We start from the raw sequence: 24951 nt of genomic DNA on the forward strand, positions 1-24951 counted from the left end.
GGGGAAGCCCCAGAATGGACGCGGGAAGCAAAATGACATAATCCCTAGGATGATATTCAAGATCCTCAACCTAAAAAGGCTTGCAGAATAACAAGTAACCTTTTATAAGCTATTCCTAAAATCTTCCCTGCTCACACTTGGTCTATTATTAATTGGCCTAATAATGATTGGCCTATTATTCACGCATACAAACAAAAGAGGGGTGAATCTGTGGAAGACTTTAGAGCCAGTTTGTAGGCTCTCTTTTTACAGCATTTGGGGTTGCAAGCAATGAAAAGGCCACTCAGCCTACTTTAACTGCCCTCTTTGTAAATGGATTATCTTCTGAGATTAGTGGACTGATTAAAGGGCAGAAAATAGGCTGGGAAGCTGTAGGCCTGACTGAACTCCTGACTGTAGCTGAGCATTTTGAAAGGACCTTGGAGCAAGATCACAAACAGAAATCCACCAAGCTCATAGCCTTACAGTTACAACAGCTCTAAGGCAAGAGACACAAAATAACACCTAGGCCTCCCCCCATTACAACCTCCTAGGGGTCCATGATCAATTCGATGACCCAAAGTTGATGTTTCATTTGTAATCAGTGAGGACACTAGAAAAAAAGGTGTCCTCAAAGGTCCTATGCAAACTCTTCACAAATGCTCTCATATCTGTCTCAAAGGGAGGGCCCCCCACCATGACCCTCTCCCCTAGTTGGCAGAACTCCAGAGGTTCTCTGGTAAACGATTGCGAGCAATTACCTTAAACAGCCCAGAGGAAAATAGAATGAAAATTAATGATAAACTGCCAAATTTTAGTTGATACTGGAGCTATGCTTTCTACTTTAAACCCCACTCTCATATTCTACTTTGAAATCTACATTAAACCCTAACCCTAACTGTAAACGTAATTACCTAACCCTTTAACACCCTAGCCCTAGCCCTAGCCCTAGCCCTAACCAGATCTGTGCTTTCTACTCTAAATCCCACCCTCAAAGAACAACAGGTCCCTCTGAGTCAAGAGGATGCTTCCATGGTGGGAGTACCTAATAAAGTTCAGAGAGAATTTTTATCTCAACCAAGATTCCTTTTTGCTATGCAATATAGCCCCAGTTAACCTATTTGGTAGAGATCTCTTTTGTAACTTAAAAGGGCCAGTACATTTTGCCTCCAGTGGAGATCTCACCTTAAAGTTTCCTGATCAACTTGAACCTGATTATTTATGTTCCTTACAATCTGTCCTGGACATAAAAGAGGAAGTTCAGCACAAGTTCTCTAATTTGATGGAGATGCCTGCAAATTTGGGGGCTACTTCTGACAGTGTTAACATCAGAAGAATAAAAAAAATGCAAACCTATAAAGATTCAGATAGATGTAGCTAAACCTCTCCCTAGGTTTCCTCAACAACTATTAAAGCCTGCGGTCATACAAGGTCTCACACCTATTGTAGAAGACTTAATTTCCCGGGAGGTAGTCATTCCTGTACTCGTCCCTGCAGCATGCCAATCTTGCCTGGTTGGAAACCTGGCAGGATGGCGATTTGTCCAGGACTTGGGAGCTGTTAATAAAAATAGTTATTCCCTGTTTTCCTGTTGTTCCAAACCTAGCCACCTTTCTGTCACAAGTTTCAACTGACTTGGAATGGTGTACTGTTGGAGACCTTTGTTCACCTTTCTTCAGCATCCCGGAGACCCAACAGCCAATATCTATATGCCTTTACTTGGAACAATCAACAATATACCTGCACTTTTATGCCTCAAGGGTTCACTGGGACCCCTTCTTTTTTCTCCCAAGTACCTCACCAAGATTTAAGTACCCTCTAGTTCCCTGAGAAATCCACCTTTTTACCATATGGAGATAACCTCCTGCTGTACTCAGCTACTGTAAAGATTCCATAAGGCATGCATAAAAGATTCCATTTATTTGCTGCAACAGTTAGCTGAGAAAGAACACAAAGGAAAAATTACAATTATCCCTAGAAACTGTTCATTACCTAGGACATAATCTAAGCACTGAAGGAATTCAGCTATCTGCAGAGAGAATTCGGCTGATACAGGAACTTCCTAGACTCACAACTAAGTGCTAGCATTGTGGATTTCTAGGTTTAGCTGGTTATTGCAAGCTCTGGGTTCCAAATTTTTCTCTGTTACCTCTTCCACTCTATGAACTTATTAAAGATTTAGTCCCTGAATCCTTTGCTTGGGAAGATAAACATAAGCAGGCTTTTACAAGGCTAAAACAAGCACTGCAAGAGCTGCCTGCCTTAGGGTTCCCCAAATGATCAGGTTCAGGTTGATCCGGAAACTTTAAGGTGAGATCTCCACTGGAGGCAAAATATATTAGCCCTTTTAAGTTAGCAAAGAGATCTCTACCTAATAGATTAACTTTAGGTTATTCAAAACCTTTTACTTGATTTGTGCATGAATGGCATAATCAGGCCCCGCGGAACTATGTGAGCATGGTAGTAAACATAGGCCTTTTGCCTATTATAGCATGCAACTTGAGTCAGTTGCTTATGCCTATCTCAGTTGTCTTAAGGTTATAGCCACAACTGCAAATTTAGTGGAAGCCTTGGCAGATTTGACTCTAGAAAATGAAGTTTATTTGCAAACTCCACACATTGTCCACAGTCTTCTTAACTCTGAATTGGCAACGTTTCACTGCAAGTGTCACTAGATTCACTTCCTGTGAAATCCTGCTTTCACCACCTAATCTTTATCTTAAACTTTACAACGTTCTCCATCCTGCTGCACTACTACCTCTGTCTCACAAAGGTGAGGACCATGACTGCAAGGTAACAGTGTCCCATGGGAATTCCCTGGTAGGCCATTGCTTGGGACTCCGAGCTTCCACTGCAGGGAGCACGGGTTCGATCTCTGGTCGAGGAACTAAGATCCCACAAGCCACGTGGCGCAGCCCAAAACAAAAACAAACACAAAACACAAAAACAAAACAAACAAACAAAACAATGTCCCATTTTGTGACACCGTGTCCTGCGTAAAGATGTTACCAAGTCCAAGCTTGCTGTGCTTGCCGCACGACAGGCCAATAAACGGGAGATGAGGTGTTGAGGCGAGGAATATGACTTTATTCGGATGGTGACAGGGAATACCTGGAAGGGAGTTTTCCTCTTCCCTGACTCATATGCTGCCACTTCCCGTTTAGGGTGTCCCAGTCAGCCTCGGTGGGGTCAAGGGATGATTTGCAACAGCAGCAAGAATTGCAGCAACATAGGAGGCACTTACCTCAGCGGGATTTGCCCGCTCGGGGTGCCATGATGCCCCTGGTAGAGCTGCCTCTGTCATGGGTTAGGGCTGTGTGGGGAACTCATGGATGTATGTTTGGGGTATAGGACGGTTTGGGGTAATAGTAAAGCTGTGTAGAGACTGTGTATGTGTGATCTGGGGAGAGATGAGGGGCCTGAGTGCCTTTATGAGTGTACGGTTGGTGTAGCATGGTGCGGCTGGGTGGTGGGGCTGGTTCTGGGTGTTTTGAGGCTCTGTGTGCAGGCATTTGAGAAGAGGTAAGGGTATGCATTTTAATGTTTTGTGTGTTGGATCTGTGTGTATTCAGAGTATAGGGGTTATACATATGCTCATCCTGTAGGGTAAGAGTTTAGGGAGTGTATTTTTGGTGTGGAGGAATTTGCAGAGACTGGGGATGTCAGTGTAAATTGGGGTTGTTAGCTGTGTGTGTATAATCAGGGGATGTGACAGAGGCTGTTTATAGTATCTCAAGAGGGAGATGGGTGTATGTTTGTATTGGGGGTGTGAGTTCATCATGTGTTCTGGGGGGAGTATTTAGGAGAAGGTTGGAAACATTGTGTCTCTCTGATGGTATTTTGTGTTTGTCTCAGCTTCTGAGGCATTGTACATACGTGGATGTTCACAGCTGTGGGGGGACTGTATGTGTTATATTTGGATTTGGGGGGTTGTGTCTTATATTAAGAAGTATGTGAGTTTGGTTTGAATGTATTTGGCTATTGTTGAAGGGTTTGTGTGTTTGCATTGGGGGGTTATATGGGGTTGGGTGGATTTTTGTGGGATGTGAGGATTTCGGTGTTTGATTATCGGGGGCCGTTGGGGGTGTGTTTTTGTATTCAAGACTGTGGCTGTGATTTTATTGGGGTTTGTAGTGCATGTATATTGGAGCAGGAGGGTTCTGGGCACACAGGCATCTGCTTATAGGTAGGGAGTTTGTGTGTTTGAGGATGTTTGGAGCTCTGTGGGGCTGTGTGATGGTGGCACAGGCGACTGTGGGCAGGTGGAGTGTGTGTTGGGCTGGAAGGGAAACTCGAGGGCAGGTTGGTGACTGTGAGGCGCCCATGTGAACTCCCACGTGGACTGACCTTTGTTCCTTCTGACCTTCTATGGCTTGTACCCATCCTGATCTTCTGTGGCAGCTACTCCCCTGGAATGGTCAGCAATACTCTGCTCATTCTTAGCCAGATGAGTCAGGAAACGTCACTTCCTCCGGCAGCTGGATGTGTCTCTTGCAAGTGAGTGGTCCTGGAGTCCAGGGTGCAGGACTGGTGGACAGATGCAGAGTGAGGCTGATTCCCCCGTGAGCCCTCTCCTCAGTGAGGTGGCCAGGAGATCAGGGCTGTGTCTCCAGAGGGTCAGACATGGCCAGTCCTCTCTAGAATGTGCTGGAGGGGCCAACTCATTGAACGGACCCTGCCAGGAGATAAACAGACCCCGAGGACAATTCCTAAGGGAGAAGTCTATACCTACCCATCTTCCACTTTCTCCTTTGGATGGCCTCTACCACAAGGTAAAAGCTAAGCCCCCTCACACGGCCCTTCTTGGCCTGGTCTTACTGACCGGCCAGTCTCTCCCCACATCCTGGCTCACTCTGGGCCCTCTGGTGATACCAGCATGAGGCCCCCCTGCATGTCAGTTCTCACCTCCTTGCCTTGGCCCTTGCTGCCCTTGCTGTTTGTCCTGCTCTTCCTCCCCCAAGGCCGTGAGTCACCTTCTCCCGGTGGGAAGGATCCACTGAAAATGCAACTTTGGGTAATTACTGCATCACCTGAGTCTCTAGCACGTGCCAGGCACTATGACGCTTGCCAAATCCATAAAAACCCCACAAAGCGGATGTGCTATTAGTTGCACTTTGCAGGTGATGAAGCTGAGGTTCAGAGGTGAGCAACCATGACCAAGTACCCTGTATGTACCAGAATATCAATCAGACTGGTCAACGTATCCAATAAAGCCAAACATTAGTCTGATCAGGACGCCTAGATGCCAGGCTGTAAAGGCGCAAAATATGTCCCAGCCAGAGAAGGAGCAGTGCCAAGTACCCCAGCAAAGAAGCAGAGTTCATATCCTGCTTTCTTAATCAAAATAGCTGCAGATCAACCCACAGTTTCCTACTCTGTTAATAGGAGGAAAATACCAATGTGCGTTGCCCCATAAAACTACCTTAAGACAGTATGTATGATCCCGAGTGCTTTGGTAATGACCCCAAATCATCATCATGAAGTTGGGATACTTCTTAAAACACTGCAAGTCTTACACACTGGCATATAGAATCTGTAAAGTCAGTTCTTTGGGTAATGATGGTAGATAGAAGTGGCCCAGAAGGACAGAAGACAGAAAATAGAGCAGAAACTATTTGTCCAGAGGTGACAATGGGTCATAGCCAAGGTTCAAGCATTACTAGGGAGGTGGTGAAAATAGTAATGGGCATAGAGTGTAATAAGTCAAGGATATCTCATGTAGTTTCCAATGAAAGTTTGTGAAAGACATATAACTAAAAAGATAATAGGCTGGGAGGTGAAATAGTACAAAACATTTGATATATTTTTTACAAGGATAAAAGAAGATAGAAATGAACATTAAAGAAGTCGGTCAAATAGAAACACTGTAAGATGGTAATAACCTCACAATATGATGAGGCAACTTAGATTTATTTTGTTTAAATAAATTGGTAGACTATATTTAGAGTAGTTTTAAGTTTAAAGAGAATTTGAGCAGAGTATAGAGTTCTCATACACCCCCTCACATCTATTCCCCAAACCAAAGTTTCCCCTATTATTAACGTCTTGCATTAGTGTGGGGCATTTTTTACAATTGATGAGCCAAAGTTCATACATTACTATTAACTAATATCCATAGTTTATATTACAGTTTACTCTGTTGCATATCCTATGGGTTTTGACGAATGTATGACAAGCGTTGACCATTACAGTATCATACAGAATAGTTTCAGTGCCCTACCTTTTCCAGGATGTCATATAGCTGAAATCATACAGTATGTATCCATTTCAGTTTGGCCTCTTTCATTTAGCAATATGTGTTTAGGGTTCCTCCATGTCTCTTCCATTTAGTACTCTTATAGCTCAAGCTGCCATAACATAATACTATAGCCTTGGTGACTTTAACAACTCACAGTTCTAGAGGCTTGGAAGTCTAAGATCACGGTGCTGGCCAATTCAGTGCCTGGTGAGGGCTCTCTTCCTGGCTTGCAGACAACTGTCTTTTCACTGTGTCCTCACATGGTGGAGAGAGACAGAAAAAACTCTCTGGTTTCCTCTTACAGGGGCACTAATAGAGCCTAATCCTCATGACATCATTTAATCTCATTACCTGCCAAAGGCCTCATCTCCAAATACCATCACTTTGTTAGAGCTTGAATGTATGAATTTTGGGGGGACAGAATTCAGTTGATAGCCTCATTCTTCTAACAGTCTAAAATATGACGAATAAAGAAAGCTCATCATTAAATTATCTCTTTTCTAGAGTTTCTGTCCCCATGTAGTTATCAACTCCTGGGTAAGATAGCCTGGGAAAGCAAAATTTTAAAAAACACATGAACAAGTTTTTTTGAATCTCAAAATGATTTGAAGGCAAGAAACAGTGTTTGAGAGAAAATTGGGGAACCTTACTTGCATAAGAAAAGGTGATATTCCTCCTGTTCAGAGTTGAATGCCATTTTGGAGCCAGTCAAGCCAGGCTGAGGAAGCACATTCTAAGCAGAAGCAATAAAAATTGTGTGCAAAGAGCCAGGCTTGTTCTAGAAATTAAACAAGCCCCACTGTGAATGTGGAAGAGTGAATGAAGGGATGAGAAGCACGATAGGTGAATGGAAACTAGGTTACAGAGGCCTATGAGTACAGATGGGCATATGCATGTAAGAACACTACTCATGGCAGGGAAAGAACCACCTGGATGTATCAGAAGGAACAAGTTCTTAACACTCACAAAGGGAAAGAAAAAAAGAAAGCCTGGTCTTCCCAGCTAGAATGGAAAACTCTTTAATACATGAGTATTCAGAATAGTTTTCAATCCTGAAATGTGGGGAAAAACTTAACATGGTCTAAACATTACTTGGGTTCCACCTAAAAAGCTTAAAAGCAAGACTCAGAAGGATAAAATTATTTTTAAGTAATTTAACTGCATCCCAGAACAAAGTTCAAGAATATGTACAGAAATACTAAAATATTTAGCACCAGAAAAAGAAAATCTACAGTGACTGTCATCCAATAAAAAAATTACCAGGTATATCAAGAAGCAGGAATATAGAACCACAATGAAGGGGAAAAAACCTAATTAAAACTGACCCAGAAATAGAAAAATTAAAGCATTAGTAGACAACAAAACTAAAGTAGATATTATAATTATATTTCATATTTTCAAGAAGCTACAGGAGGGATTGGACATGTAAAGGAAGGTATTTTTTAAAAAGCAAATCAACGTTTTAGAGATTAAAATTAAAATAGCTGAGATTAAAAGTACATTGGATAGAATTAACAGTAGATTAGACATTGCAGAAAAGAATTAGTTAACTGAACAAAAAGCAATATACATTATTCAAAATAAACACACAAAGAAAAGAAAAAAAACTTTAAAAAGATATGAATATCAAGAGAATGGGAAGTCAAGTCATAGATGGGGAGAAAAAATTTGTAAAAGACAAATCAGATAAAGGATTGGTATGAAAATATACAAAGAACACTTACTGCTTACCACTAAAAAAAGAGGACAACCTGATTAAAAGTGGACAAAAAATCTAAACTGACACCTCAGTAAAGAAGATATAAAATATCAAATAGGCATATGACAAGATGCTCAACACCTTATGTGTTTGGAGAACTGCAAATTAAAACAGCAATGAGAAACCACTATGCAGCTATGAAGAGGACAAAAATTCAGAACACTGACAACACCAAATGCTGGTGAGGATGCAGAGCAGTAGGAACTCTCATGATTGCTGTACGGAATGCAAAATGGTACAGACTCTTTGGAAGACAGTTTGGCAGTTTAATAAAAGAGTAAATATACATTTACCATAAAATGCAGCAATCAAGCTCTTTGGTATATACCCCAAAGAGCTGAAAATTTACGTCCATACAAAAGCCTGCACATGAATGATTGTGGCAGCTTTATTCATAATTGCCAAAAATTAGAGGCAACCAAGGTGCCCTTCCATAGATGGATGGATTAAAAACAAAGAAACAAACAAACAAAAACCTGTTCCACATTCATACAATGGAATATTATTCAGCAACAAAAGGAAATAAACTACCCATGAAAAGACATGGAGGAACTTAAATGCATATTATTAGGTGAAATAAACCCATCTGAAAGGGCTACGTACGGTATAATTCTTAACTATATGATAGTTTAGAAGGCAAAGCTATGGAGACCGTAAAAAGATCAGTGGTTGTTGGGGGTTTGGGTGGAGGAAGGGAAGAGTAGGTTGAATAGGTGGAACACAGGGGATTCTTAGGTCAGTAAAAGTATTCTGTGTGATATTACAGTGGTGGATACATGTTGTATTAGTCAGAATTCTCCAAAGAAGCAGAACCTATAGAATACATGCATGTGTTTGTAACAGGGAATTAGCTCTTATGATAATGGAAGCTGAGAAATCCCACAGTCTGCCATCTGTAAGCTGGAGGCCCCAGAAAGCTAGTGATATAATTCAATCCTAGTCCAATGGCCTGAGAACCAGGGGAGGTGGTGATATAAATTCCAGTCTGAGGTCAGGAGAAGATGAAATATCTCACCTCACACCATGAGGCAGGAAAAAGGGGCAAATTCTTCCTTCCCCCAGCTCTTGTTCTATTCAAGCCCTCAACAGACTGGATGATGTCCACCCACATTGGGGGGGGGGGCAATCAACTTTACTGAGTCCACCAATTTCAATGCTCATTTCACCTGGAAATTCCCTCACAAAATATACCCAGAAATAATTTTTAATCTGGGTCCCCCATAGCCAGTTAAGTTGACACATGAAACTAATCATCACAAGTCGACCCTGTGTCAACATGACACCCATATGCATCTCCTCAAATCTTACTTAATCCCCAAATAAGACAATAACAAGGTCTTAATTCCACTTAATATGATACAACAATTCTGAGTCCAATCAAAATACACTAACCCTATCCCCAGAAGAGGAGGTAAATCCTTGTGATATAACTTAAAGTACTATAATGTAAAATTAAGAGTACTTACATATTATGATATAAGATCAATACAACTCATGTTACATAATAAGGGAATATGAGAGAGAAAAAACAAATACACACTTAACACAAATATATTCATAGCAAAAAAAAATGGTGTACTCATGACAATTACAGTCCTCGTTTCTGTAAGTGGTCAGTTATAGCTGGTCTTTGTAACTACTTTCTTATACCCATTCTGTATTCTTTCTATCTTCAGCAAGCACCTCAGCAGATCGTGGTTCTTCCCTGGTGGGTGACCAAATCCTTGCTTCTTGAATAGTCTGGGTCATTAGTAGCCCTGCCTAGACTGGGTTGTTGTAGTTTTCCACTGAGCTTAATCAAAGAACATGGTAATACTAAGGGATGCCTTAAGCGATCTACTATATCCAGATACACTTTTCCTTACCCGCCGGTGGGGTCCGCATTTCTGGGGGGCCGGGCGCCTCAAGCCGCAGAGGGGATGGCGGCTCCGTTGCCATAACGGAGAGCTGAAGCGGCAGCAGCAGCGAGAGCAGGGAAGAAAATAAGGCGGAGGGAGGGGACGCCGGAGAACCCGGGGGTCGCTCAGGCTCAGCCGCGAGGAGGCCCGGGGGTTCCTGCGGCTGGTGCCCTCTGTGGCCCGAGGAGGGGGCCCATGACGCCGTGAAGGCGCGGGCTCTGCCCTGCCCAACACTCGGCGGAGCGCGTCTCTCGGCTCCCGGCTCTCGCTGCTCAGCCGCCGCGGCCGCCGACCCGGGCGCAGCCCAGGAGACTGACCTCAGCGGATAAGCGGCGGCGGCGGTGGCGCCCCGCGCTCCCTCAAGAGTTCTTTATATGTTCTTTATAGATACAAGTTCTTTATCAAATATGTTACTTACAAGTATTTTCTCCAGTCCATGGCTCCTATTTCGATTTTCTTAACTGTGAATGCTTTTTTCAAAGAGCAGACATTTTTATCATGATGAAGTCCAGTTTATTGATTTTTTCTTTTATATATTGTGATTTTAGTGTCATATCAAAGAAATATTTGCCTAACCCAAGTTCACAAAGATTTTCTCCTATGTTTTCTTGTAAAAGTTGTATAATTTTAGGTTTTACAATTAGGTCTACAATCCATTTTGAGCTAACTTTTGTATAAAGTGTGCGATATGAATGAAAATTTATTTTTTGTTTACACAAGGATCAAATTGCTCCAGGACTATCTGTTGAACAGACGATCTTTTCTCTACTGAGTTGCCTTTGTAGCACAAAATCAAAACTATTATGTCATGAGTTTTGCCCAAACCCAGTCAGATTCCCATCTTGAAAATCCACCTTAAACCATTGGAGTTCAGACCCCTAATCTTGTAAATATGTTCCCACAACTCCTGCTTCTGATAACTGCTAAGATTCTGCCAAGGTGTGGTGTTCTCACTCGCTGATGGAGGTTTAAAAAACTTAGCGGTGCTTCATGGAGAGATAACCAACTGACAAATTCCAACCCAATCTGATAATTTCTTTATTTTAAATTGAAATAATTATTTAAGAATGTGTTTAGATAGGAGATAGTATACATAATTAGGGTTCATTTTGTCAGGTGTGATTTCACAAGGAATTTTTTTATCATAACTTAAGATTTACTGTTGTGAAAAATATTTGACAGTAGCTTTTGAAAAGCACAATTAGTCAAATTTGCACTTAAAATTATAATTCTTTTATTTTTCAATTAGAACTGTTTATCCTTTCATATTTAATAAGGGCTTCATAGTGCTTCTCACTTTTATTTGTTTATTCATACAAAAATTACTTTTGGGAAACATTAGTTTGTAACACTGCAACAAGAAACTACAGGAACTATAGGACTAAAAACAGTAACATTTGGTCACAGCAACTCGTGGCAAACATAATATAAACTACAGCTTAGAGACCACGATGGTATAGATTAAATCTTTGGGATAGAAATGAGTGATCCAAAATGCATTAGGTTATAAAACATATTCTTATTAGATTCTTGTATTTATTTTTGTTAGTAATTATAAATATAAGCCATTTATTGAAGTCTCATGATATATCTAGCCGTGACCATTTTCCAGGAAGTGTTTTTATAAAATACACGTGATTTTATTCTCATATTAAAAATGTGGATACTGAGGGCTTCCCTGGTGGCGCAGTGGTTAAGAATCCGCTTGCCAATGCAGGGGACACGGGTTCGAGCCCTGGTCTGGGAAGATCTCACATGCTGCGGAGCAGCTAAGCCTGCAAGCTACAACTACTGAAGCCCGCGCCTAGATCCCGTGCTCTGCAACAAGAGAAGCCACCGCAATGAGAAGCCTGCGTACCGCAAGAAAGAGTAGCTCCCGCTTGCCGCAGCTAGAGAAAGCCCACGAGCCCAAGGCAACCAAAAATAAAATAAATAAACATAAATAAATTTTTTTTAAAATGTGGATACTGAGATTTAGAGAGCTCTGGTGAGGAGCAGAGCTCCAACGCCTTCCTTGTCTCCAATCCTGTTGGGCTCTGTACCCTCTCCTTCCCTAGGTCCACAGAGCCTCAAGTCTATTGAAACTGATTTGGTCCTCTCTCCTCAACGTCAACCTGCCTGTTTTCTTTGTTACTTCTTTGCTCTAATACACTACCCAGGTCGTGGCTTGGAGGATTTGTATGCAGGGTTATTTACCATACACATTTAGGAAACCCCTCCCCGTGTGTTCTTCGGTCTCTGGCCATGGCGTTGGCAGTAGTCTGGGCTCACTCTCACTTATCACTGAGCCTCTGATTGGAGTCCTGGCGGCCGAGGCACTGTCACTCATGACAGCACAGCCTTTCTCCTTCGATACTTTCATAATCTGAAAATGAAATGCACATCTTTCACTGGTAGATTAGAAATAGAATTTTCTTCTCTACTTTTCGTTTGCAGACTAGGTTTTAAAGCCTCAAGTGACTGTGTGAACTTTATCTTGTCTCTGCCAGCAGTCTGCATCAGCAGCATGGGGTGACTTTGGTTGCCAGACCTTTCTCATGCTCTCCACCCATCAAATGGCTTCAACCCAGGGTCCCAGGAGTGTGTTGGTTTCCTGAGGAACAAAATCCTATCTTCCAATAGAACGCTTACTTCCAGCTACTCACTGGCACATACAGAGTCATAAAGAGTTTGTAAACCTAGCTTTTCTTCTTACTACTTGGAGATTAATCCTATAATGCCCTCATTCTTCCAGAACAATAGTTCTCCACATGAGAAATAAACAATTGCTTCTTTAAGCCACATTGAGCCACATCTGGCAGGAAATGTTGTACTGAAAATTGGAAGATCTAACTGGTGGCTGGATTTGACATTGCTGAGTCTTTTGTAATATTCTCTGCTTCATTTTGCTGAGAAATGAAAGTTTGCATTAGGTGGTCTGGAGTTGTGAAACACAAATGTGGACATATGGAAAAAATTCTCAAAGCTCTTTTTATTTTTCTTGAAGTGACAATATTGCCTTATGTTTAAATCCACTGAGTAGAATAATATTACTTATTTAAAAGCCTACATATTTTCAGCTTTATAATATCAGGCACGCCTATGGAAAGAAGCCTTTCATCAGAGAGGGGAAATAGTGAGTATTTAGAATGACAATTGTAATTTTAGCAGTTTAACTGGGACTTTTTATTTTTTATTATTTGGTTAAAGGGCCAGATAGTAAATATTTAGGCTCTGTGGGCCTGCAACTCCTGAACGCTGCCACTGCAGAGTGAAAGCAGCCTTGGACTGTACTTAATGAATGGGTGTGGCAGTGTTTCAATGAAACATTGTTTAGACAGGAACAAAGCAGATTTGGACCTCATGCCAGTTTGTTGACCCTTACCCTAGAAAAAACTCTGAGTTTCACATTCTTTTTTTATATCCCCATGACCCTCCTTTTTAAAATCATCTGCCATCTATACTGTGCAGTGCAATGTTAGGTTGCCAGATTTATATTTGTTGATTGTAAGTATGTCTCCCAAACTATATATTTATATGAAATTCAAATTTATCTGGGCATGGTGTATTTTACCTGGCAACCCTATCCCAGTGACCTTTTTCCCACATATTCCACCTTAATTTGGAGCTTGATGTCCTTCCCTAGATCAAAATCTTCTTTGGAAAATGTCGGACGTTCTTAAAGATCAGCTGAGGGAGAATTTAGGGCCACACTGCCTTTCCTACAATTGCCGTTGTCGCATGTTAGGAACAATAATGAAGGAAAAGGAACAAAGTTTTTGTCTCAGGCTAAATACAAACACATCTGTACTTGTGCAAGAGAGGTTTGGTGGAGCCGTAATTTCCTTTCCATTCCCTGAACATCTGCCCTGGTCACAGGTTACCTATTGTTTCTAGGTAAGTGAATCCTGATGGAGTCAACATGGAGGACGATATTCAGAGAGGAGGCGTCTTAAAGGGATATGATACAGAAGAGAACCTACCTAGTACAGAGTAAATGCTTCAGTGCATACATGTTCATTATCATTCCCTAGTCCTTTAACATCCCAATTATTTCAATTCATTCAATATAAAATATTCAAAGAAAAATTCTGCCCATATACTCTGTACTTGCTTAATAAATAAGCCTCATTAAAGTTAAAATTTAGAAGAATGAGACTATACAAGTCACAAGATCAAGGTATTATTTCAGTCATTCTAAATGATGTTGGTATTTGAGTTCAAATTACATTGCACGCTGGCTCTGAAAGGGGCGGAATTATTTTCCAGAAAATGTTGGCAAAGATCTGCTAGGCTGTGAGAAGTTGGTTCTCATGTACTCTGGGCTGTGAGAGAACACTGTGTCTTTTCCCATAAACACGAGGGAAGGTGAACGGGCTCTGGGGACTTCTGATGGGGAAGATAATGAAAGGTGCCTTCATACCTCAGCTGTTCAGCACCATTAACCTTCCCAGTAATTGAAACACACAGAAGGGGGTGGTAAGTGAGAGGCCTCCCTCTCGTCTATTACCTGGCAGGTACAATTACTTAAGCCTTCAAATAAAGGAACGACTTTAGGTTCCTTTTCAACCATTCTTTACAAAAAAATCAACCAAAGCTTTTTGTTTTTTAACTCTAATGTTATAATCATTTCTTTCTTTTGATTTGTGCCTGTGGATTAAAGCATACCCAGCTCAATAAGGTGGGCATTTGTTATTTAATTAATGTAACTAATAAAGTCCACCATGTAGAAAAGGTTACAGCAACAAAAAAAAGAGGTCTTAAAGGTTTACCATAGGAGACCAATTTACGATTCAAAGTGGTTTTAGACTGACAGGCAAAAATAAGATTTCATTTTCCACATGGAAATGAAAAATACAAATGCAACATTTTAATCTAGTTCAAGCTGAGGAATAACATCATATTGTAATTACAATACAAGGAAAATGAACCTAATCCTATAAATGTGTGTATGGACATGAAGGAAACTAGTTTTCATCAGTTATGTCAATGACATAACAATAGAGCAATGGAAGAGTGTGTGTGTGTGTGTGTGTGTGTGTGTGTAGGGAGTTGTTATTAACACTTCTCTATGCGAATTATACATGTACATATAAGAATGTATTTCTGTGATAAGACAAGAACATCTAGAAAAGCATTTTAAAAAGTAGTTATCTTTGCAAAAGCTAAAAGTTCCTATAATTAAAAAGCAAGTCATCCAGCTCATGTCACATACTCACAGTATCATCCAGTGGCATTTATATCAAAACTTGCTATTATAAGTTAGATTGTATTTGCTTTTGAATCTACTTGAATTATGCAGCCATTATTTGAGCTAAATTACAAAAATGTTAAATGTTTCTATTATCTAAATCACGATGAAACAGAAAGATATTTCAAAGTTTCTGATACAATTTTTTTTTCTTTTTTAAAGGGGAAGAGGAGGAAATGAGGAGTCTTTTGTTTTTTTTAATTGATTGATTGATTGATTGCTATGTTGGGTCTTCGTTTCTGTGCACGGGCTTTCTCTAGTTGCGGCAAGCGGGGGCCACTCTTCATCGCGGTGCGCGGGCCTCTCACTATCGTGGCCTCTCTCGTTGCGGAGCACAGGCTCCAGAAGCGCAGGCTCAGTAGTTGTGGCTCACGGGCCTAGTTGCTCGGCAGCATGTGGGATCTTCCCAGACCAGGGCTCGAACCCGTGTCCCCTGCATTAGCAGGCAGATTCTCAACCACTGCGCCACCAGGGAAGCCCTCTGATACAATTTTAAGTGAAAATGGTGAGAAAGTGAAGCTGCCAGATGGCAAATATTTAATTTCTGCTCAGTTTTCTTCCATCATAAATACCCTGTGCTGGGCAGAGACTGAGGTCTAAATGGTCCTCATTCTTCACGCTCCTGGATTCACCCTCTTTGACACATGGCTTTTCAGCTCCTTTTACTGAAGAGGCAGAATCTGTTCTCCCGACCCTTGATCCCGAGTTAGGTTATGAGATTTACTTCGGTCAATGGAATGCCAGCTGATGTGACACACGAAGATCAGAACAGACTTGTATTTTTCTGCTTCTTCTCTTAGTTCTGTGCCACCGCGGTGAGAGGTGCCTGGGTTTGTTTGCTGAGCAATGATACACAAGTCCAGTCATCTCAGATGGGGCCATTCTCCATCAGCGGACAACAGCCTCCCCAAGGCAGGTGCGCAGGAGACCAGAACACCTGCTGAGCCAAGAGTGTGGTCTTGAGACCCCTGAGCTCAGTAAAGTGGTGTCTGCCACTGAGGTTTCTGGTTGATTCACAGCATTATTATGGCAGTAAATAACGGATATTGCTGCTTATGTTTTTTAACTCCCATTTTTCAGTTACATTTCTATTTGGAATAGTGTGGTAAAGTAGATGTCAATGGATTCAATGTTTTTCTAGAGTTTCTGTATTCCTTTTTAAAAACAGCTTTGAGATATAATTCACCTACTGTAGAATTCACCTACTTAAAGTGTCCAAATCAATTGTTTTTTTGTATATTCACAGAGTTGTGCATTCATCTCCACAATCTATTTTATCAATTTTATTGATAAAAAAAATTTTGGAAATTTTATCAATTTCCAAAAAAAGAAATCTTTCTTTTTCTAGCCTACAAGTCTCCCATCTCCCACAGCCCCAAGCAAACACTCATCTACTTTCTGTCCCTATAGGTTTGTCCTTTTTGACATTTCATATCAATGGGCTCATATAATATATGGTTCCTTATGACTAACTAATTTCACTCAGAGTATTTTCAAGATTCCTCTACATTGGAGTACTTCATTCATCAGTACTTCAGCCTAAAAAAATATCACTGGAATTATGGAATAAACTTAATCCTTAAGGGTGTATTTTTTTAATTAACCAGCAGTATTACGAGTTCTCAGTCTTGTTTTCAATTTAAAAAGACTTTTAATGATAATCATTGAAATGCTTATGGTTGAATTTAGATTCAATTCTGTGCAATAAAATCAAATTGGTTATAACACAATAAAGGCCGTATATGAGAAGCCAATAGCTGATGTCATACTCTGTGCTTTTCCTCTAAGATCAAGAATAAGAGAAAGATGCCCACTCTCGCCACTTTTATTCAACATAGTATTAGAAGTCCTAGTCAGAGTAATTAGGCAAAAAAAAAAAAAAAGGAAATCAGCAGCACCCAGCTGGAAAGGAAGAAGTAAAATTGTCAATATTTGCAGATGACATGATATTATATATAGAAAACCCTAAAGACTCCACCAAAAAAACACTGTTAGAACTAATAAACAACTTTAGTAATATTGCAGAATACAAAATCAATATACAAAAATTGGTTGCATTTCTATATGCTAGTAATAAAACAATACCACTTACAATTGCATCAAAAGAATAAAATACCTATGAATAAATTTAACCATGGAGGTGAAAGACCTGTACATTGAAAACTATAAGACACTCATGAAAGTAACTGAAGAAGACACAAATAAATGGAAAGATACTCTGTGGCTCAAAGATTAGAAGAATTAATATTGTTAAACTGTCCATACTACCAGAAGCAATCTACAGATTCAGTTCAATCCCTATCAAAATTCCAATGGCATTTTACACAGAAACAGAGCAAAAAAATCCTAAAATGTGTAAGGAACCACAAAACACCCTGAATAACCAAAGCAATCTTAAGAGAGAACAAAGCTGGAAGCATCATGCTTCCTGATTTTAAGTTATATTACAAAACTATGGTATGGTATTGGTATAAAAAGAGGCACATTGATGAATGGAGCAGAATAGAGAGCTCAGAAATAAACGCACACATATATGGTCACTTAATTTATGACAAAGGAGTCAAGAATATACAATGGGGAAAGGACAGTCTGTTCAACAAATGGTGTTGGCAAAACTGGACAGCCACATGCAAAAGAATAAAACTAGACTACTACCTTACACCATACAGAAATTAACTCAAAATGGAATAAAGACTTGAATTTAAGACCTGAAATCATGAAACTCCTAGAAGAAAACATATACGGTAAGCTCCTGGACATTGGTCATGGCCATGATTTTTTGGATATGACACCAAAAGCAAAGGCAATAAAAGTAAAAATAAACAAGTGAGACTACATCAAACTAAAAAGCTTCTGTACAGTAAAGGAAACCATCAACAAAATGAAAAGGCAACCAATTGAATGGGAGAAATATTTGCAAATCATGTATCTGATAATGGGCTAATATCTAATATATATAAAGATCTCGCACAACTCAATAGCAAACAAACAATCTAATTAAAAATGGGCAAAGGATCTGAATAGACATTTTTCCAAAGAACACATACAGTTGACCAACAGGTATAGGAAAAGATGTTCAACGTCACTAATCATCAGGGAAATGCAAATCGAAACCACAATGAGATATCACTTCACACCTGTTTGTATGATTATCATCAAAAGGTAAGAAATAACAAGTGTTGGCAAGGATATGAAGAGAAGGAGACACTTGTGCACTCTTGGTGGGAATGTAAATTGGTACAGACAGTATGGAAAATAGCATGGAGTTTCCTCAAAAGATCAAAACTGGGACTACCATATGATCCAGCAATTTCACTTCTGTGTATTTGTACAAAGAAAATGAAAACACTAACTCCAAAAGATATATGCACACCCATGTTTATTACAGAATTATTTACAATAGTTAAGACATGGGAACAACTTCAGTGTTCATTGATGGGTGAATGGATAAAAAAATGTGATACACACACTGGAATACTATTGAGCCATTAAGAAAAAGGAAATTGTGCCATTTGTGACAACATGGAGGGACTTCGAGAGCATTATGCTAAGTGAAATAAGTTAGAGAAAGATAACCTCTGGTCTCACTGATATGAGTAATCTTAAAAAGAAAAAAAAGGAGCTCATAAATACAGAGAAGAGATAGTTGGTTGCCAGACTGGGGGGGTGGGGATGGGGGTGGGAAGTAGGTGATATGAGTGAAGGGGGTTCAAAAGGTACAAATTTCCAGTTATAAAATAAATAAGCCACAGGGATGTAATGTATAGCATGGTGAATATAGTTATTAATACTGTATTGCATATTTACAAGTTGCTGCAAGTAAATCTTAAAAGTTCTCATCACAAGAAGAAAGAAAAAAATCTGTGACTGTGTATGGTGATTGATGGTAACCAGATTTACTGTGATGTTCATTTTGCAATACACACAAATGTCAAATCATTGAATTGTACACCTGAAACTAATATAGTGTTCTATGTCAATTATACCTCAATAGAAAAATTCTTAGGTCAAGATCAGATGTTGATTTTAATTTTAAATTAGAAAAGGACTTTTAAGGATGCACTCAACTCTGCCTCCCTCTTCCTACCCCAAAGGAGTAAAGAAAAATTGTGACCTTTTATGCCTTTCATAAAATTAGAAATTTTGTTTAAAGGGTATAATATATCTCAATTTAAAAAGTTTAAAAAAAAAAAAAGAATTTTTTTTCCTGGACACTCATGTAGTTGATTCTGTGAATTTATCCTTCTTTGTGATATGATAGAAGGAAGTTCTAGAATCTCCCTTTTCTCTCTATGTATGCACCTCAGCTGCTGCCATCAGTGGACATGTGTGCAAGATGATATTGGAGACTGTGGTGCTTGAATTGGGTAGAATGCTGGACAGCTGACTCTGCACTTCATTTTAACGTTAAGCCTCTCTGATTCTACTTGTGCCAGAATGTCAGAAAAAGTGTGTTGTTTATGCACAATCCTGTGAAATGTTTATTAAGCACTTTTGGAAATACCATGCAGTATTGCTTTTATACTTCAAGTTCTTAGTTGTGGTTTGTTCTATCTTAGATACCAGTGTTTGTTAGTCCCCAAAAGTCCTACTGGGTTGAAATGGGCTGAATTGGAAAGAAATAGTATAAGCAGATAAGGTAGGGGGTCTATGGAGAAAGAAAACCAGGCATGGCTTTCTGGACATAAGAGAACACCTATTAATTTAGTACAAGCCATTTTGTGATCTAAGCCTGGCCAGAGTGCTTGCCCTTGAACAGGTCTCAGTAATGAAGGATCTTAAGGGAAAACAAGAATGCTGACTGTTATCAGGCAAGAGAAGTAGCACTAGTAATAATGTATCAGTTGTAAAGACTTCCAGTTCTGTTTCCATGGTAAAGATTAGCCTGAAGCACTCAACCACCAGGTCAAACGGAACCTAAGGGATGATGGCGTTGACCTTTTCTGATCCTCCGGATTTCAATCAACTAAAGCCTGGGCTCTGCCTACCTCCCAAGCCCTTTCATGAATATACATGTACCCTTAGCTTAAAACTTCCCCAGTTTTGCTGTTTGGGGAGACACCGCTTTGGGAAAGATCCCTAGTGTTCTACTTACTTGCTGCAAGTAACAAATCCTTCCTTCTCTCACTCTTTGTCTTGGTTGTGTCTTTTGGCTCGACACCCACCAAGAGGCAAACTTAGTTTTTCGGATAACAGTATGAGGCTGACTATTCTCTAGCTGAGATTTATGTAATTAGATGCATAATCCTTTGGTTGTTAAAACCAGGGCTTCCAAGGGCTAGTTATAGGGAACATAGCTCATCAGAGATAACCTGCGAAGACACCGTGCAGTGTGTTTTTTATCACACATGTGACAATTCTTCTCCCTGCAGTCTGTCTCTCCATAATTGTTCTTCAGGATTTGTTGCCTGGGGGCTTATGGGAAAAATGACTCCTAATAGAAATACGATTATATTTTATTCACAGTATTCTTTCAGAGGATTTAATGATACATCTGTTCCCATTACAAGAGTAAAGTTAAATGTATTCCCAGATTTAGATAAAACACGCAGAAATAATTTACAGGGAGAAAACTGCTGAATAAAGAAGAAAAATGAATGGAGTCATGTTTTGATCTATGGAGAGCATTGAGAAAGGATTTCATTGGGGTGGGGTGAGTTGATCCTTCCTCTTCTCGGTAGGGAATCCTGAGTGCACAGACTGCTCCCAGGTGAGCAGGAAAACAGAAGACTTTGGTCAGGAAATGCCAAGGGTGTAGTTTCACTTAGAAAATACTTTCCTAGGCAGCCTGTCTGCACTTACACATATGAGGGTCCACACACTTCTGAACATCGGAAGTTGATTTCTTGTCTTTTATTTGTGACGTGTGCTGATTTCAAGTTCTCTTTTGTGTTTGGTGTGAACTCTGCAGACACATACATATATGCGCGTGCGTGATTTGTGGGCTTTGAATCATCACTTAGAGAAATGTGCAAGATTAGATCTACACATTTTGTTCACCTTTCCTTTGTTTTGATTTTTTTTAATTTAACTTAATTTTATATTGGAGTATAGCTGATTTACAATATTGTGTTAGTTTCAGTTGTACAGCAAAGTGATTCAGTTATACGTATACATGTGTCCATTCTTTTACAGATTCTTTTCCCGTATAGATTATGACAGAATGTTGAGTAGAGTTCCCTGTGCTATTCAGTAGGTCCTTGTTGATTATCTGTCATCTTTCTTACATAAAAGAGCAAAGGGCTGTGGAAACAGGTCACAGAATGCAGCGGACTGCCCCTGACCTGCAGGGATTTAGCTTGGAGGCCTTGGCGGTCCCGTTAGGCATCCTTTCTCCTCTGAGCCTGGAGCTCTAGCATCAGCCTACCTGATCCAGCGCCCTGTGGATGAGCATGGTGTTAAGTACTTGACATTCATTTTCTCCTGTAACCCTTGGATCAGTTGTCTGCTGGTAAGACTTCTATTATCTTATGAAACAGACAACGAAGCTGAGGATCACAGATGCTGAGCAGCTGCCGGGGGTCTCACGGGTGGGTACCAACTCCCAGGGCAGCTCTGGGGCTGGTACGTGGAATGCTCAGCAGTTTCCATCCCTTTGTGGGGGTTTCACACCTGTAATTTCATAATGGCTCTATGACTGGCTATCATCACCATTCTACAAACAAGAAAAGTGAAGCACAAAGCCACGAAGTCTCCAGCGAAAGAAGGCAGCTGGAAAGGGGTAAAACCAGGAGTCGCATCAGCTGTCTGCTAGCAAGTCCCTGCTTTGGGCCCTGCTTTGCCTGGTCTCTTCAAGCCTCCTCACCTGGGGCTGCCCTTGTCTTGGAAGATCATGTAACAGGCCCAGTGCTGTCCAGTGGTCAATGCTGTGCACTGCACAAGGACATCTGCCTGCAAATCTCAATCCCTCGTGGGCTGTTTCATCTCTGACTTGGAAAATCCATCCTGAATGTCTGCTCAAGTAATTTACCAGCATTGTCCTTTTTGGTTTTAATTGACATCAATTACTGAGGCGCCTTCTAACCCATTTTAAATGGATTTCCCATGAACAACTGAATAGAGTTTTCACAGGTGACAACTTTTCTGTTTCAGAGACCTGAGGGCCAGTGAGAAGGGGTTTCAGAGCTCAGCTGACCTGGTCCAAGTCTGGCTTGCTTTGTGACACATCCATTAAACTCTCTGAGGTTAGTCTGTCTATCCATTAAATGGGCAGAGTAACATTTACTTCAAAGGAATGCTGTGACCATTTATTTAGATTACACACACACACACAGACACACACACACAGACTGTCTGTTGTATAGGCTTTAAAAAATATTAGACACTTAATGTAAATCATTAATTTATATTTGCTTTAAAAATTAGAAATACCATATTCAGGTTCTGGGACATGTATTAGGCACTAGGAAAATGTCTGACTAATAAATGAAGGTCACTCTACCGCTTGTGGCTTTTTTCAAGGTTCTAAATGCACCCTCCGAGCAAGCTTTGCTCAGTGTTTCCCGGGACTGCTGATTGATGGGGTGAGTGGGAAGAGTTCCTGATTCCCAGGGGCCCTGAGTAGGAGTGGAGAAAGCTGGAAAGTTGGGATCAGAATCTACATATTTGGGTCAAATTCTACTTGTAAATTCTGTGGCCTTGCCAAGCTATTTACATTTTCTATTCCTGTGTTTGTTTTTTACCCAGGTTGCAGAATAGAAATAATAAAAACAGCTTTTCTGCTTTGTTCTCAGGCATATAACGCCCTACTCAAGGTTAAAGTTACTTTCATATTCTGATCACTTTGGATGGTGCAAGAATGCCTGGACACTGTTCCTAAGTCTCAGCGCATTTGTCATGAGTCTGGTCACACTTTTAGGAGAGTATTGATCCTAGTGATGCCATGCTCATCCCTCCTTCATTTACATCTGCTGGCAGCCTCTTTAGGAAGTAGAGGAGGCCATGTGACTTACCTCAAGGTCATGGGTCTTGAAATCCTTCTTCCCCCATGGGCCATCAGGCCTCTATGTGTATACTCCGAAACAATTTATCTATTTATCTGCTTATCTATCTATCCATTTATTTATCTATCCATTTATTTATTTATTTAAGATGCCTTTTATATTCCATCATTTTTCAATATGAACTTTTGGGTAACTGTATTAAAGAATTTGAATGGAAAGGAATACACATACAGTATATAGAAGTTGATTCAGAACTCTTCATTCTTCAATTAAGTGTATTCAGTTTACCTACTTAACATAAGGTCACTTCCCTGATGATATTTGGAGTAAGATTCCTTCTCCCAGGATGCCAGTTTTTAGTTTTATATATCTGCTGACCACAATTCTCAAATCTCCAAGTAGGAATATACATAATAAAATGCTGACATTATAGTAGAAGTCGGGTCGGTGTTTTAATTAATTATTTTTTAATTTTAATTTTTTCCAGCTTTATTGAGATGTATTTTGACACATAACACTGTATATATAACCGTATATATTTCGAAATGATTACCATAATAAGGTTCTTTAGGTTTTTATTTTTAAATATGAATCATTAAATGAGTTGGGAAAACAAAAGCAGTCTTTTTTACAACAGTTCTCAGTACATGTAAATATTTTCTTCAAACCGGATTAGTTACTTGTCCTAAGTTCTTTTCAACCAAGAAAAAAAAAAAAGAAACTCACATTTTTCCTAGCATCGGTGTTAATGCTCAAGCATCATCAGCGTGGTGAAGCTCGGTCTCAGACTGAAGTCCACTGACCTGCTCAGCTGTTCAGAGTGGGAAACCTGCCGGTGAAGGAGCTAGGACCGCGGATTCGGATTCGGAGCGAGTGCAGGTTGAAGACCTTCACCGACTTGACTCGCACTTCCTCCCGCCACCGCCAGGAGCGCCCGGGACGCGTGGAGCTCGCAGCGCGGCGGGAGCGGGTGGGGGTGGGGTGGGGGTGTGGCTGCAGGTTGGGGCTCCCGCCCGCCGGCTGCGCGGGTTCGCCGAGCCCGGAGGAGGGAGCGCTAGCTACCCCGAGCGGGAGGGAGCTTGCAGACTCCGGCTCAGAGCAGCTGTCTGGACACCTTGGGTTTTGGGGTGGGGAGCCCAGGCGACTGTGAACATGGACTCCGCCGCGGGAGCCTGTCTCAGGATGCTCTTTCTTTTGTCTGCAAAGCCCTGGAGTACATTAGCAGCAGGGAATACTTGTGAGTACAGCAAATCTTTTAAAACTTATACTGACAACTGAGAATTCGTGTTTTTTAAAAAAATAATTGAATTTTACAAATGGAATCACTGGTCTGCTTCTGAAAATGAGGCATTTAAAAAACATCGCAAAGTCCCAACGCTTGGATAGGATGGTTTACAATGGTTTTTCCACTTTTCAAGTCTGTAATACACAAAGCCTGTTTTGACTTGTCTGTGAGCTGAATTTTGTCTGTGTGCTGTTGTTTTGAATATTCATTGAGAAAGCTCAAATTCTAGTAAAACCTAAAATTAGCATGAGAATATTGAGGCGGAGAGAGACCAGAGAGAGAATAGCAGGAGATGAGGAGAGAAGAGCATGCCAATATGTCATTTATTTCTTTTTACTATGAATACATTTTGCAGGATTTATGTCAGAAAGGAAATCGTTGGCCGACCTGGCCGGGTCCTGCATTAGCGTAGATGTTTGCAGTTGGCGCCCTGCGGAATCGGGTACCAAGAACTCGGGCGCTGCAGCGGCGGGCAGGTTCCGCAGCAGAGCCCAGGCGGCAAACCTGGTTAGTCCCCAGAATTACGAGAAGGATAGACCCCTCAGAATTAGAAGGCTTTTGCTTAAAGGAAAAACATAACCTGCCATTCAGGTTCATTTGCAAGTGCACATGCTTGTAT

At 40.6% G+C, this 24951-nt stretch overlaps 1 long non-coding RNA gene across 1 annotated transcript; it reads left to right on the forward strand.

Annotated features, from left to right (window-relative positions):
* The first annotated feature begins 15948 nt into the window (after positions 1 to 15948).
* Positions 15949 to 24006, forward strand: LOC309661115. Its single transcript, XR_014263866.1, has 3 exons — positions 15949 to 16020; positions 22197 to 22288; positions 23785 to 24006. It is a non-coding gene; the product is annotated as an uncharacterized lncRNA (long non-coding RNA).
* Positions 24007 to 24951: the final 945 nt, after the last annotated feature.

This window comes from Balaenoptera physalus, assembly GCF_965194825.1.
Source record: "Balaenoptera physalus genome assembly, chromosome: 5".
NCBI lineage: Eukaryota > Metazoa > Chordata > Mammalia > Artiodactyla > Balaenopteridae > Balaenoptera > Balaenoptera physalus.